The sequence below is a fragment of the Chionomys nivalis genome, chromosome 19 (genome assembly GCF_950005125.1).
Source record: "Chionomys nivalis chromosome 19, mChiNiv1.1, whole genome shotgun sequence".
Taxonomy (NCBI): domain Eukaryota; kingdom Metazoa; phylum Chordata; class Mammalia; order Rodentia; family Cricetidae; genus Chionomys; species Chionomys nivalis.
Genome location: NC_080104.1, coordinates 40239513 through 40255485, shown reverse-complemented (window position 1 = coordinate 40255485; position 15973 = coordinate 40239513).

Below are 15973 nucleotides of genomic sequence, written 5' to 3'. Positions count from 1 at the left end.
TTCTTGGTCTTGGGGCACTTGGGATCCTAAATACCTCTTTTTTTAACTCTGTTTTTAACACTGAGATACTGTCTCTTACGATTCTTTTGAAAATGTTTACTCTGCTTTTAGAATGCAATTCTTCTTCTATGCCTATTATCCATAGGTTGGAATCCCTACTGATACCTGATTTTATCCTTGTCCTCGTTTGATGGCTACAGTTCTTCTGCCTTGCCTCCAAGCTCAGACAGTCTGTCCTCATCTTCATTTGTTCCATTGCTGACACATTCCACTGAGTTTTCTTTTGTTTTATCTCTTCCTGTGTTTTGTTTCATTTCCAGCATTTCAGGTGGGGTTTTATTCAACAATTTTCTCTGTTGAATTCCTCTGTCTTTAAATAATTTCTTTTAACATTTGTTTGGGGGAGGAGCACGCACATGCCCCTGCACACCCGTGGAAGAAGTCAGAGGTTAGGGAGCCTGTTCTCCCCTTCCACCATGTGGGTTCCAGGGGTCCCACTCAGCAATCAGGCTGGGCACAGGGCACAGTTACCTGCCAAGTCTCACTGGCCCCTAGACTCTGCTTTCTTACCTTGCGCTGGTTTTATTTCTCCCAGCTGTTTCTCTGTTTCTGTTCAATCAGGAGTCTTTCTTCTTCTTCTTCTTCTTCTTCTTCTTCTTCTTCTTCTTCTTCTTCTTCTTCTTCTTCTTCTTCTTCTTCTTCTTCTTCTTCTTCTTCTTCTTCCTTCTTGACATTTCCTTTCTTTCAAAGATTTATTTACTTATTAAGTATACAGTGTTCTGCCTGCATGATGCCTGCAGGCCAGAAGAGGGCACCAGATCCCATTACAAATGGTTATGAGCTGTCATGTGATTGCTGGGAATTGAACTCAGGACCTCTGAAAGAGCAGTCAGAGCTCATAACCATTGAACCATCTTTCCAGCCCTCTTAATTTTTTTAATATACTTGAAATCATTATTTTGAGTTCTTTGGGATTTCATTTAACTCTCTCTAGATTCCATGACTGTAGAAATAGTGGTTTGAGGGGGGGGGGCATTGTCCTGGTTTTAGTGCTTTTGGTGTTACTGCATTTGGGTTGACTAGGCTGGTGCTATTTTGCCGATGTATTCTTTCAGTTTAAATATTTGCAAAGTTTGTGTAAGACTTGCATGTGACAGAGCTGAGTGTATAGTTCAGAAAACTCAGTCCAGGGGCTTGGTACCTGGGATAGTTATTTTCTGAGGGAGGCTATTAACTAGGAAAGCATCCACAGCTGTGTGGCATTGCCACTATGCAGATATCCCTCTAGCCAATGAGCAACAGCGGCCTCTTTAACTTCAATAACTGTTGGATAAACACCCAAGGGATCATATGGTGTCTACGCAGATTTCGGTTAATACAATTCGGAGTGGGAGTAGAGACTGCTGAGCAGGGATAACAGGAAGTATTAGATTGATTTGAAAAGAAAAAGTTGACGTGGGTAAAGCAGCAGAGAGGGGATGTTTGGGATGCTGTTAGGATCTGCAGCTGACAGAAATGGGTAAAGCTATGGAAGGGTATGGTTAAGCAAAAGGAGACGAGATGCGTGGCCTGGAGAATAAAACATGCCTTATAGTAAACAACTGTCTTAATATACAAACAGACACAAAGCCATCATGGGACATACACGTTAGAGTTGGCGTTATGAAATAGGGAAGGATAACAAAACAATACTGCACAGCTGTGTGATTTGAAAGGCAATCTTCTCAGCTCTCTGTGGCTCCAGCAGACTCCAGGTGGTTCTGTGGGGGTGGGGCGGTCTGCATTTTTATATGTATGCATATCTCATTTCCTTAATGCTCCTCTGTTTGTTCTGGCCTTTATTGAAAGAGGAGTATTGAATTTTGAAGCTATGATTATAAAACTATTTGTCTCTTCAAGTCTGTCAATATTTATTTTTTTTCCATGCTGGGATGTTAGGCAATTGTGTTTATATTTATTTCATCTTATTGAAATGGCTGTTTTATCAGATGCGATGGCATTTTTCACTTGTAATTGATTTTTACCTTTCCACTATCCTTACATGAGACAAAATAGAAAGCCATTATAACAGACAGAGAACATTATGTTCCATTCATCTCTGCACTGAATATTTTTCTCGATCTTTTCATTTTCAAACCATTTTTGTCTTTAGACATAATACTCCCTCTCCCTTTTGAGGCTGGCTCTCACTATGTAGCCCTGGCTGACCTGAAACTTGCTATATAAACCAGGCTAATCTCCAGCTTAAAGAGATACCTCTGCCTCCTGAGTGCTGGCACCACAGGAGGTGTGACGCTACCCCCAGTACTTTTTAGTTTTAATTCTGTGTATGTGTGCGGATATGTTCTGGTGTCTGTGGAGACTGGAAGAAAACACTGGATCTCCTGGAGCTGGAACTGCAGGCAGCTGGGAGCCATCATCCAGTGTGATGCTGGGGACCAAACTTGGGTCCTCTGCGGGAGCAACAAGTGCTCTTAACCCCCGAGTCGGCTCTCCAGTCTGATAAGAAACAGCAAGTCTTTGCTCAGGTTGGCTTGAATCCATTCTGCCGTTCTTCGCTTTTCGATTGGAGATCTTAACCCACTCGCACTGACTGACGAGGATTTTCTCGGGCTGTTTCACTATTGTTGCGCATGTCACTGCTTTTGCCCTTCATCTTTGTCCCCCGTCACTTCCTTCTTTGTGCTCAGTTGATATTTCTGTAGTGACACATTTTCATTCCCTTGTCATCATGCATACCAGCGGTTCTCAGCCTTTGGGGATTGCATATCATATACCCTGTATATCAAATATTTATGTTATGATTCAGAACAGTAGCAACATTACAGTTACGGAGTAGCAACGAAATAGTTTTGTGGTTGGGGGTCACCACAGCATGAGGAGCTGCTTTAGGAAGGTCGAGAACCACTGATGTACACACTATAAGTAGCTTATTTGTGAGATTTGTGTCTAGCTTTTAGGTATTTTATTTGCAGTTACCAGGAGGTTACATACAATATACTCACGCCACACTGGAGAGGTGGCTCGGCAGCCGAGAGTGCTTGCTGCTCTTACAGAGGACCAGCGTTAGATCCCAGTACTCACACTAGGCTCCCAACCCTCTGTAACTCCAGTTTCAGGGAATCGGATACCTTCTTCTGGATCCTGCAGGCACATGTGCTCAGCACACACACACACACACACACACACACACACTCGCACACATGCACACACGCAAAGGTACTGAAGTTATAACCCAGCTCTGTCTCCATTTAACAATGTCACAAATTGCATGTTTATCTGGTTTATGCCCAGAAACATATTTATAATGATTTCCAGGCATTTGTCTTCAAGGTTTTTTTTAAAAAGTTACAAATCAAAATTAGAATATTTTCTATGTGTCTTCGCTTCCCATCCCTCTGAGCGACTGTTTAGAGTTCAGCTTATGGCGTGCCTGCGAAGTTCCTTGTGGGTCAGGTCAAGTGGGAAAGTGCTCCTTCAGCTTTTATTTTTCTAGGAAAGTGTCGTTTCCCTCAGTTTTGAAGGCTACTTTTGCCAGCCATAGAATTCTCCGCTATAGGATCTTTCTCCTTTCCACACGTGAGACACACCGCTCCTGTCCTCTGCTGCAGTCCTTTGCAGCTGAGCCCTACTGGGCTGTTCCACAAACCCTGCACAACCCTGATGCCAACTGCTTGACATTGGGAACTCCTCCTGTGTCCACGGATCTGGTGTCATCACCAATGCTTGGAGACATGCCCCACTGCCATGTGACTTCACTTATAAAACTTAAAATTCAAAGGTAATAGCTTTAAGAACATGAGGATAGCTGGGTGGTAGAGGCACATTGCCTTTAATCCCAGAAGCAGAGGCAGAGGCAGGAGGTCTCTGTGTTCAAGGTTAGGCTGGTCTACAGAGTAAATTCCAGGACTGTCAGGGATACACAGAGAAACCCTGTCTCAAAAGCAAACAAACAAAAGACAAGAAGAAAAACACAAAGTTAGTGGTCCTCCTTCTTAATTAACTTACAGGGCACATACAACAGGCAGGGGACAAATGTTCTTGCATGCAGGACAGCCTGGTTAGAAATGGACAGTGATAGGCTGGAGAGATAGCTCAGTGGTTAAGAGCACTGCCTGCTCTTCCAAAGGTCCTGAGTTCAATTGCCGGCAACCACCATCTGTAATGAGGTCTGGTGCCCTCTTCTGGCCTGCAGACATACACATAGAATATTGTATACATAACAAATAACTAAATAAATATTTTTTTAAAAAAAGAAATGGACAGTGATGGTGGGCTCTACACAGTACAGACATTCTCTGCTTACTGGCACCAAGAGATCAACCTGTTGTTTTTTTTATTAGAACAGGATTTATGTGTGTTTATGACCAGCATTCCATAAGCAGAAAAAACCCAATTGCTTGAGTTTGATTTATGAGTCTATCTACAAATCTTACATAGCAGAATTGTCATCTAAATGCTTGTCGTTTGCTCTAACCTCCAGTTGTAAATTTACAAACAGAATTATGTAGGAAAATAACTATGTTTACAACGTTAGATTTTACAACGGAAAATGAACATTAAAACTGGAAACCTGGAAAACATTGGCATTTTGTTATATAACACTTGAAAAATGTCAAAAATGCCTTCAAACATTTTATAGCTCAGTGCCCAGGGCTCAGTGCTCAGTGGCTCATTTCATTCCCACGACTCAGACACCCAAATCTACAAACCGAGTGGCCCACAACCCTTTCACAGGGCTCTAGTGACTGCTGGAAGATTTGGGTTGCTTGATTACTTATTTAGAGATAGGCTCATATGTAGAACTCCCGATTCCCCACCTCCCCACTCCCCAGCCTGCCCCTTGGGTGCAGAGTCTGCAGGCAGCTCTCAGTCACGTACACACCACACAGAGACACGCCCACACTGTCCTGTTGAAATTTACCTCTATCTGGCTCTTTTTTTTTTTTTTTTTTTTTTTTTTTTGGTTTTTCAAGACAGGGTTTCTCTGTAGCTTTGGTGCCCATCCTGGAACTAGCTCTGTAGACCAGGCTGGCCTCGAACTCCCAGAGATCCGCCTGCCTCTGCCTCCCGAGTGCTGGGATTAAAGGCTCTTTTCATCTAACTTGGAAACCCCTCCGGTACTATTTTCCCTCCCTGCTTTCTCAGTAGACCCTGGAAGAGGGATTGAGGATTTATATTGAAGTTTAGTGCCAAGGATAGTTGGTTCCCTGTAAGAGGGACGTAATCAGGGAATAACCAAGCCGAAAGGTTTCCTGGAAGCTGAGTCACTAGAGGGACTCTGTACCAGATTTATCAAGCAGGTGGAGGACAACGCTAGCATAGAATGCCAGGAGGTTGCCTGGTGTCTCGCTTGGTTATTAGCATCTGATGCTTTCTTTCCTCTTGGAATGAGGCGCTGGACTCCCAGATGGAGCCAGGTGGCTCCCTTGTCTTTCAGTGCAACTGCTTTCCCCTACTGCATCTAAGGCAAGGAGTGGGTTTGATTGCTTTGACCACGGATGGAACTCTGGTCTTCAGGTTTGGAGGCAAGCACCTTTATTGGTGGAACTTTGTTAGCGGCCCTTGCTTGCTCATACACAGGTGTTACACAGGACACAGCTCAGCAGCCTCAGAAGTGTTATTCACAGACCCAGAGATACTCCCATTTCCTTGGTACCTCCATCGGAAGCCTTGGTGTTCTGTGATTCTCTGCTCTTTCCCAACTAGAGCCCAAATGTACACCATCTTTGCCCCTAGGTTTGTGTGTTCTCAACTGACTTTTTTTTTTTTAAAAAAGTCCAAATAATGATATTGTCCAGAAAAAAATAATGGTTGAATGAAAAAATAAGAAAGAAAAGGACATAACTACTCCTAGGAATAGTGGAGCAGAAAGTTTATTGTAGACACGTGGGAAAGCGTAGTCAGAGACAGGGACATCTGGCAGAGTCCAGTGGACAAGATCAGGCTGAACTGGGCCATGTGGGAGAGAGGAGGGGGAGGAAGAGAGGGGAACCAGGTACAGCAGCCAGAAGGCCAAATGTACAAAAGGAATGGGTAACCAAAATGTCTGGATTATATAGGGAAGAGCCTCTGGGGAAAGGCAGCCCAGCCCCAGGGTTGGAGAGTTCAGGGTAGAGGGTGGGGTATGCCAGCCATACCCTGTAACAGGTAGAGACTAGGGGATGCTGGGAGAACCTGGAGGTCAGGTTGACTTTAATATGTTAAATAAGCACCTCAGCCATTTGTCCTGGGTTTGAAACTTAACAATTGTCACAGGCCGTGAGAGACACAGCAGGTGGACTGGTTATCTGATGGAGGTTAGCCCTGTCCAGACAGGGTCTGCAGGACCGTCAACTCTGGAAACTGTTACTTGCTTTTTCTAAAGCGGTTTGGTATCTCCCCAATACCTGCATTGTAGTGTGTAATCTCATGCGATGCATATATGTAAACTCACGATGACATCTCAGTCTTACGGGCACATATATCTGTGGGTGGTCAGGAAGATGATTTTTCATCTAGCTACATAGTCTTGATATGTAGAATATATACTGAGACATGCTTCATAATTGGATCTATTTGTTTCACAAGGGCTGTGGACACTTAAAAGCCTGCCTTGTTCCTTTGCTTATTGGCTGACTTCCCCCAACTCTGTGGGATCCCAGTGAGAAAATTTAGTCACCCAGTAAAAAACCTTGATTCCCACAGTCAAATCTCCCCTCCATTCCCTGAGATAAAACTTAGAAGCCAACTCCCTGCAATTATCTTTTATTTGACAGGGCATTTAGTCAGAAAAGGAGTCTTTCAAAGATCACATGTGGGACCTTCAAAGACAGGGGTATGGCATGTCTGAGTTTATTTGATTCTCAGCCCTTCCTGATAAGGAGACTGATTGTCCCAAATTCACCCACAGGTGACTTGGGAAAGCGCTAACCTCAGCTGACCTATGAAAGCTATTAAACTCCCTCTACCTACTCTTACCTCGATTGATCAATGTAGGATTTTAACCTAGGAATGTAGGAGCACACACGAATTCCCCTTCTTAGAATTTAAAACCTTCTTAATCCACTTTTTGGCCTCTTAGTGCTGCCCAATGTCTTTCTAGCCGTGATCCCTGGGGCCATAAAGATGCTGACAGCTCTTATCAATTGTATGACCCTGAGAAATTTGGGGGTTTTGTAATCTTGCTTTTACCAGAGAATTGCTGGGGTGTGTGTGTGTGTGTGTGTGTGTGTGTGTGTGTGTGTGTGTGTGTAAACTGGAAACTTTGCAGCATGGGAGAATGATAAAAAACCTGGCAGGAAGAAGTACAGAGAGGTGAGAGTTTGTTTGCTCTCAGCCAGAGAAAGAAAGCAAAAGTCCCCTTTGCTTCTTGTAGCTAATCTGAACCCTGAGAGGGCCTTGAGGCTGGCCTTCAAAAGGCCCTCGTTAAACAGTGGTTTCATTTGAATAACAAAGCTGAGCTGTAAAACCTCGTTCACAGAAACATTTTGGCACATTCTTTTTCTTACTCTCTTATCCTAATGCCCTAGACCTAAGCATTTACATTAAGCCCCATACGGGGATGTAAATAGGAAAACTGACAACAGTATATGTCTGTCCCGTCTTTCCACTTGGGATCACAATTTTTTGACTCCATGGTGGTGGTGGGGTTATATAACTCCAGATCTACAAATAACAGGAAGAGGAAAAGTATTACCCCTAATGACACCCCCCCCCACTTCCCACTGTGGGCACATGCACCATGCTGGCTGCTGGCTCTGGACATGACTATCTCACTCACAACTGAGTTGGTGGCTTCAGAAAGGTCAATGGAAGGTGCCCTTGTCTTCCACCGAGTATTACCTGAGAAGCCCAAATGGTTATTATTTTGAAACACAACCTCCATTCTCCTCCACCCCTCACCCCAGGGTTTCTCTGTGTAGCCCCGGCTGCTCTGGAATTCACTACATAGACCAGGCTGGCCTCAAACTTCTAGAGATGAGTCTGCCTCTGCCTCCTGAGTGCCGGGATTAAGATGTGCACCCCCCACAGCCTGGCTTTGTCCTGAACTCTTTTTATTTATTTATTAAAGATTTCTGCCTCCTCCCTGCCACCACCTCCCATTTCCCTCCCCCATGTCTTGAATTGTTCGAGGATCGGTGATGAGGATCGGTTTGTCCGAGCCAGCATCACGCTGTCCCGCAGCCATGAGGTTCTGCACTCGACCAGTAGAGGGCACACTCGTGAGAGCAGCTTCTCAAGCATTTCTTCCCGGGTGCTCTGCCCCTTTGCGGTCTGCTCACCCAGGAGGTGGGGGCCTCTTCAGCTGCAGCTGTGTGAGCTAGAGAGAGCTGGTTTCTGGGCTAGGGAGTGATGGGTGAGAGCACATAGAACACATATGACGTAATGTGTGTGCGAGTGTGAGAGAGGGTGTGTGTGAGAACATGGGTGTATGGGTGTATGTGTGGCGCTCTGAATAAGAATGGACTCCGTAGGCTCATGTATTTGAATGTTTTGTCATCAGGGAGCTGAACTGTTTGAAAGGATTAGAAGAAGGCTTACGAGGTTTGACTTTGTTGGAGGAAGTGTGTCACTGGGGGTGGGTTTTGAGGTTTCAGAAGCCCATGCCAGGCTGCGTGTATGTGTCTGTGTGTCTGTCTATCATGTCCTTCTCTCTTTCTGCCTGCTGCCTGTGGCTCAGAATACTAAGCACTCAGCTACTCCTGCATGCCCCCACGCTCCCCACCACTGAAACCAGAGCGAGTCCCCACTTAAACGGTTCCTTTTGTAAGAGATGCCTTAGTCGTGATGTCTCTCAGCGATAGGATGGCGAACAAAACGATAGGCATGTGTCTTTGTGTGCATGAGCACGTGTGTGTGGAAGGCAGGGAATGACCGTGCTGTCCTTCCTCAGGTGCCAGCTACCTTATTTACATGCATACATACATACATACTTACAGGATTTCACTCTGTTATCTTAACCCCCATGGGACTCACTGTGTAGACCAGGCAGGGGAACTCACCGAGATCCACCTGCCTCATGTTAAATTGATTTCTGGAGGGTAAGATGAATCTTTAACCCTGGGCTCAAGGTCCCAACCCCACCACAGTTTCCCAGGGCTAAGTGGGCCACACACATGTCCATATATTGTATTCGAGATCTCACTGTACTCGGGACACGGGACCACTGCGACTGCTGTTGCTCTGTGAGCCTGCTGGAAGGCTGTGAAAATGGAGGACAAGACAAAACGGCCATGGGAACCCAGAGGAGCCACTTTAGGTCAACATGGACAGAGAGAGAGATGGACGTACTAGGGTCCTAGCAGGAAGCCGTGAACAGGGAAGGAGCGTAGTGTCCTCTGCCGGAGTTTGTGTCCCTCCTGTCCCATCTTCTTTCCATGTCATCCCAACCGCAGCGCCTAAAGCCTCCTGCATGCTGGGCACCCATGACTTCCAAGCTCAGCTATCCACATGGTCTAGAATCACTTTCTGGAAAGCTTGCCTGTGTCTGGTCAACTCCAACCCATTCTTTGTGGCTCTGTCAAACTCATGTGTGTGTAGTTTAAGAACAATGACCATCGCTCCCTGAACATCGAGTCTCTGCATGGCCTGGTACTAAAAATGTTCTGTCTGTACTTCCGGTGTGTTTCTCCCAGCTGGGTGAAGTAGATATTGTCCCCATTGTTTGTGGGAAACACAGTGAGTTATCCAGACAGGTTGAGGGATCTGAGGTCAGCTGAGGCCTTGTCCTCACACTGCAGAGCATTGTCCTCTCGCCCTCCTGTGCCAAGGTCCACTCCTGGGACCAGGTGGCAGCCTCTGGACCCTGGAGCAGCTGCTCACAACGAAACCAGGCAGATAGGGGACAAATCTCCTGGGCCTCTGCCCTGGGTGCGTGAGAACTCTGAGGAGTGTCTTTAGGGTGCATCCAAAGGCTCCTTGCCAGGTCCTTTAGTAGCAGTTCGCCATTTTGGCTTTTTTTCTCTCTTAGGTGCCTCACAAAGAACCTTCTGGTATACCCTCACCCCACTCTACCTCTGCATTAGGAACTGCTGCTGTAGGAAATTTGAAACTGAGACCCCACCCCATCCCACCGTCTAGTGTTGCTCTTTATTTCATTCAGACCTCTCCTGTAAGGCAGACTGTTACCTTCTTAATCTTGTCACCCCATCTTCCTTCATAACAAGATTCAGTATCCCCGCCCCCCACCAGGCCCGGGGGTGGAGATCGAAGAAACACATTTCACTTGATTGGCGCACTTGGTTCTTTATTTTCTTTAACCTGAGCGCTTGTGCCAACAAGCACTAGAAATGGTGTGGGTGAAGTTCGGACTGTCCGGGCAGGTGGGGACTGCAGGAGGTCTGCGTCTTTGGAGAGACTGTCAGTCACAGGTCGGATGGAGCATCTGCAGAAAAGCTAGGAGCTGGCCCGTGTTTGCCAAGGGCTTAAGGGAGGAGACTGAAAACAGCCTCTTCCTGGCCCTGGTAAGGGACTAAGCAGGCAGCGGACTGCGGTAGGAGGAAGAGTATTTGATGTCTGTTTTTAAAGTCAGCCATCTAGAGGCCCCAGCAAGGGTGAATGAGCTTAAAGGCGACCCCTGCAGTAGCGCTCTCCTCACGCAAGTTTCCACAGGCGGACCCCACCTCACTGCAGGGGGCCGATTTTAACCATCAGAGAGCTGACCTTAAGCAGACCACAGGCGTCCTTCCAGCCACGGTCCCATCCGTCTGTGGTGTTCCCCCCCACCCCCTCCCTGTATTTTATTTCTGCTCAGCTCAGCCTATGAACTGCCATCAGAGCACCAGTGTGTCTGTCAGTCTGTCTCCACTCGACGATACAGACACACTCTCACTCGCAGGCAGGCAGAGAGCGCCCTCCCTACTCAGCACACTTCATTCTTCCCTCCGGTTGTTTCTTTTACAGCCGGCTCCTCTGTGCTAACTTCCTTCCCACGGAGCCCCGGAGGTTCCTTTACTACTTTCCAATTCCCATGGCCAGTCTGTATTCTGACTCTCAGGCATTTAAGTAGCCAGCCTTCCAGCCCCCCTTCCTCCCTCAACCTCTCCCAGCATTGCCAGGTCCCCTAAAACGAGGCCTGATCTTTCTGTTCTAAACAACCTAACATTGTATCTCCTCTATCTTGAGACTTTTTAATCCTGATACTGTAATTATCTACTTTGAAGGTGTTGTTATGTGATGTGGGATTCCCCTTGTATGCTGTGAATATGTTTTATTACCATTGGTTAATAAAGAAGCTGCTTTGGCCTATGGCAGGGCAGAATATAGCAAGGTGGAAAATCCAAACAGAGATAGAGGAGAAAAGAAGGCAAAGTCATGCAGACACCTTTTGGCAGTCCAAGAAGCAAGAGATAACAAACCATGAGCCTTGTGGTAAAATATAAAATAATAGAAATGGCGTAATTCAGGACAAATGGTGGTGGTGCACGCCTTTAATCCTAGTGCTTGGGAGGCAGAGGGATCTCCGTGAGTTTGAGGCCAGCCTGGTCTACAAAGTGAGTTTCAGGACAGCCAGGGCTGTTACATGAAGAAACCCTGTCTTGAGAGAGAGAGAGAGAGAGAGAGAGAGAGAGAGAGAGAGAGAGAGAGAGAGAGAGAGAGAGAGAGAGAGAGGTTAATTTAAGATGTAAGAGTTAGTTAATAAAAAGCCTGAACTAGTAGGCCAAAGAGTATGTAATGAATATTAAGCCTCAGAATGGTTATTTCTTAAGTGGCTGCAGGAGCTAGTGAGCATGACCCAGCGAATAGAGAGAAACAGGGTTCAGGGTACCAGCAGAATGGAATACAGTTACGTGTGTATGGTATATGTGCACGGAATGGGCACATATGTCCACACGTGTGAAGGTCAGAGTCAACCGTCTTCCTGTCACTCCCCTTTACCTTCTGAGTCAGAGTCAGTCACCCAACCTGACAGGACCAATTTGGGAAGACTATCTGGCCAGTAAGCTCTGGGGATTGTCTTGTCCCTGCTTCCTTAGCACAGGGACCACAGGTGGGTGCTGTCCCCCTCGCTGATGTTGTGAAGGGTTCTGAACCCAGGTCTTCAAGCTTGTGCAGCAAGCATTTGCCCCATGAAGCGCTCTCCCCAGACGATACAATTACTTTTATATAACATGGAGCTCAATTTCTTCTATATATACCCAGTCATGTGATAATGCAAATAAAGAGAAATTAATTTCCCTTTAGTTATTATTACTTTTCTGGGCTAAGACTACTAACTTGTAACATTTTAAGAAAAAAATAATTAACAATAATAATGAGTTGAAAAATGCTAAGTAGCTGGGGAGATAAATCAGCGGTTACGAGTACTTGGTACTCTTCAAGAAAACCAGAGTTCAGTTCTTGGTACCCCACACTGGGCTGCTCACAATTCAGAGGATCTGATGCCCTCTTCTGGCCATCTTAGGCACTGCACTAAAATTCACAACTCTTACCCCACCCCTAAAAAATAAGTAACAGAGACACAATTAAAAGAAAAGAATTTTTAATTAAAAATGTTTTTAGAATGATTAGGTCTTAGACTGGGGTTGTAGTTTAATTGGTAGAGTGGCCTGCACTAGACACTGGCAGCACAAAACCAGGCATACTGGCAAACATCTGAAATCGTAGCACTTGGGACGTAGTGGCCAGAGGCTCACAAACTGAAGGGCATTCTCCACAACATAACAAGTTCAAAGACAGCCTGGGATGCATAAGAACCTGCCTCAGAACATAGAATAGAACAAAAACCCATGATTAGGTTGTAAAACCTATGAACATGTTAAGTTTGGGCACTACATGGCAAGTAAAATGTCCAACCTGCCATTACTGCCGCTTGGTGTTTATGATCCACGACAATGCCACAAACTGGCTATAGAAACCCTAGAAGATCGAGATGCCACCACCTCAAGGCTTTCCAAAAGACCAGAGGCTGGGTACAAATCATGGCCTGCAGGGGTGTCTGTGGGGTGAGGTCTAGGCCAATTCCTGCAGTCTGTAGGGAAAAGAAGTGGAGAGTGCAGAGTGAGCCCTTGATACTCCTGAGTCACCCCGTCTGACACTTGTGATCTCCTCCAGAACCATTTGTGATGACTGGGATGTAGCTGAGGGTCTGTTTGACATGTCTGAGGCCCTGGATTTAATCCCCAGTTCCAGAAAAAAAACCAAGCCAAACTCCAGAAGCATTCGAACCAGGAGTATTGGCATGAGCCCCAGCCCTGTGCCCGGCAATTAAGTAGAATATTTCAAAATGAGTGTCGTCACGGCCTCCCGTGATCCTTGCCAGGAACTTACAGCAGGTTCCAGTTCCACGTATTTGATCAGGGAGGTCCTGTTCCCACGGGGCAGTGTGCAGGACTGTAATCCCACACTTAGGAGGTAAAGACAGGGTCAGGAATTCAAGACCCTCCCCCACCACAAAGCAATTCAAGGCCAGCCTTGGGCAACTAGATTTTTAGTAGTTTGTAAGACTTTAGTTTTGCCTTCTTTGATACAAGCCTATGAGGATCTAAAGTTGCCCCCCCCCCCCCGGGATAAAAATGTTAGATATCTTTTTACCTAACAAAAACATCTGTTTGATAGGGATTTTATTAACAAATATTTATATTTAAAATATTTAATATTTTCATTAATCATTACAGAGTCATGGACCAAACAATACTTCTTTCTCTTTCCTTTCCTTTCCTTTTTTTTTAAAGGCAGGGTCTCACTAGGTAACTCACCAGCTGGTCTGGAATTCACCAAGTAGACCAGGCTGGCCTTGAACTCACAGAGATCCACCTGCCTCTGCCCCCAGTGCTGGGATTAAAGGCGTGCCTGGCTGTTTCTGGCATTTTTAAGTCTTGACCTGCCTAGCTGTTTGCTAATGTTTTTGAATGTTTTATTGGCTTGATGTGGTAATTCACACCTGTGATCCAGACACACCAAACCTTACTGACAAATTCCATAGAAATGCACATATTCAGAATACACTATAAAATGTTTCTGACAGATATAGATTCCCGAGTACTACCACCAGGACACAAGGCATTTTCTCACCTCAAAATGGCCCTTTCTTATCTACACGCACTGCCCTAACTTTTCTCAGCAGTCAAATTCTTAAGCACACAGCTCTCATTTGTAATCTGCAAATTTTACTTGGAAGTACACTTTTGAGGCCTTCCCACACTGTCTTTAGAAGTTCAATTTGTCGTTCATTTCTGCACGTAGAGTTGGCGTGCTGCCTGTGGCCCAAGTTCCGCAGGAGAGTTCTGTAGATTCTCTGGGATGCTTCACAAGCTTGCTCATGCCCCCGCTGGGGAAAGCTGCTGCTTTCCCGGTGTGAGCCTCTCTTCTTCCTGTCTGGCACAATACTAAATAACCTCGGGGAGAGTGGATACTTGGCCGTACTGCAAGCAGCCTCCCATGTTTTACTGGAAAGTAAGGCAGAGCAAGATTTCTGAAAAGCCACCAATCAGTTCAGGACATTTGCATTTTATTTGAGGCAGGCTCTGTCTGGTGTGAAACTTGCTAAGGAGCATAGGCTGACCTTGATCCTGGGGCAAGCTCTACCTGTGCCAAGGATCACAGACACTTAAAAAAAAATCAGCAGTACTGAGATTTGTCATATGCATCCTCTGCATGTTTTGAAATGACCGTATTTCTCTTCTCCTCCTTTTAACATGCTAATATGATGAATTACTCAGGTAGAATTTAGATCTTTAATCCAATCTTAGAGGTTTTTGAGATGGACATGATTTTGCATTTTTTATTGCATTTACTTCTATGTGTGTGCATGTGTGTGCGCGCGCACACGTGCATGTGCGTGTCACAGCCTGTGTATGAAGTCACAGTACAGTTTGTGGGAGTCAGTTCTTTCCTACCCTCTGAACTCTGGCAGTCAGACTTAGCAGCCAGTTCCTTCACCCACAGAGCCATCTCGTTGGCCCCAACTTTGTGATTTAATTGTTGAAGTGAACTTGTTGGTGTACTGTTAAGCTCATTTCAGTAAGCTTTGTTTTTCACTAAAACATTAATTTCCCCCTTATTTTTGGTTAGATGCAATAGTATTTTGTATCTATGTTCCTGGGAGATACGGATTGTTTCTTCCTTATACTTTCTTAGTCTGGTTGGAGATCAGGGACAACTTTACTTGTTTGTGTGCGGGGGGAGGAGGGGTGAGTCTCTGCAGCCCTGGCTGTCCTGGAACTCGTTTATAGACCAGGCTGGCCTCTAGCTCATAGAGATCCGCCTGCCTCCCTGAGTGCTGGGATTAAAGTCATGCGTCACCACTGCTCGACTAATATTTCTTAAAGTGAGCTGGAAATCATGCATTTTCTGAAGCCATTTGTGGAGGGTGTTCCTTAACTCGGCAGGGATTGGTGATGCCATCAAGAACTCTGCTTAATTTCTTAATAATGGGGCTATTCAGAATTTTCTTGAGATTTTGGTGATTTGTTACCTGCACCATCTGTCCGAACAGTTCCGAAGAGGTGAATAATCCACCATTACCCTTTCAAGCTCTGTAGGATCTGTAGTTTTGTTCCCGTCATGCCTGATGCTGGCAGTTTGCTTGTGTCAGTTCAGCTGCAGACTCACCATTTCTATCAGTGTGGGTTTGAGCTTCTTCAAACTTCTCTACAGTGGGCCGAACTTACGTTTCATTTATTTCTGATGTCTTGCTAGCTTTTTAGAAACAGCTTTGAGATACATATTTCATACCTTCCAGCTCACTAACCTGATGTATTTTATACAGTTCTTAAATACTCTGGTTCTCGCTCAGTGGCTTAGCCACCGGGTTGCAGTCATCACAATTTACAACATTTATTAGTAACCCAATAGTTACTGTTTTTGAGACAAGTTCTCTTATGTTCCAGGCTAGCCTCTAACTCACTATGTAAAGGTAAACCTTGAATTTCTGATCCTTCTAGCTACACCACCCCTGGTTTGCACAACTTAGAAATGTTTTTATGACCAGCTGAGGAAAACGTAATCCCTTAGCTATCGGGCCTATACTCCTCCCCATCCCTGTTTTTTC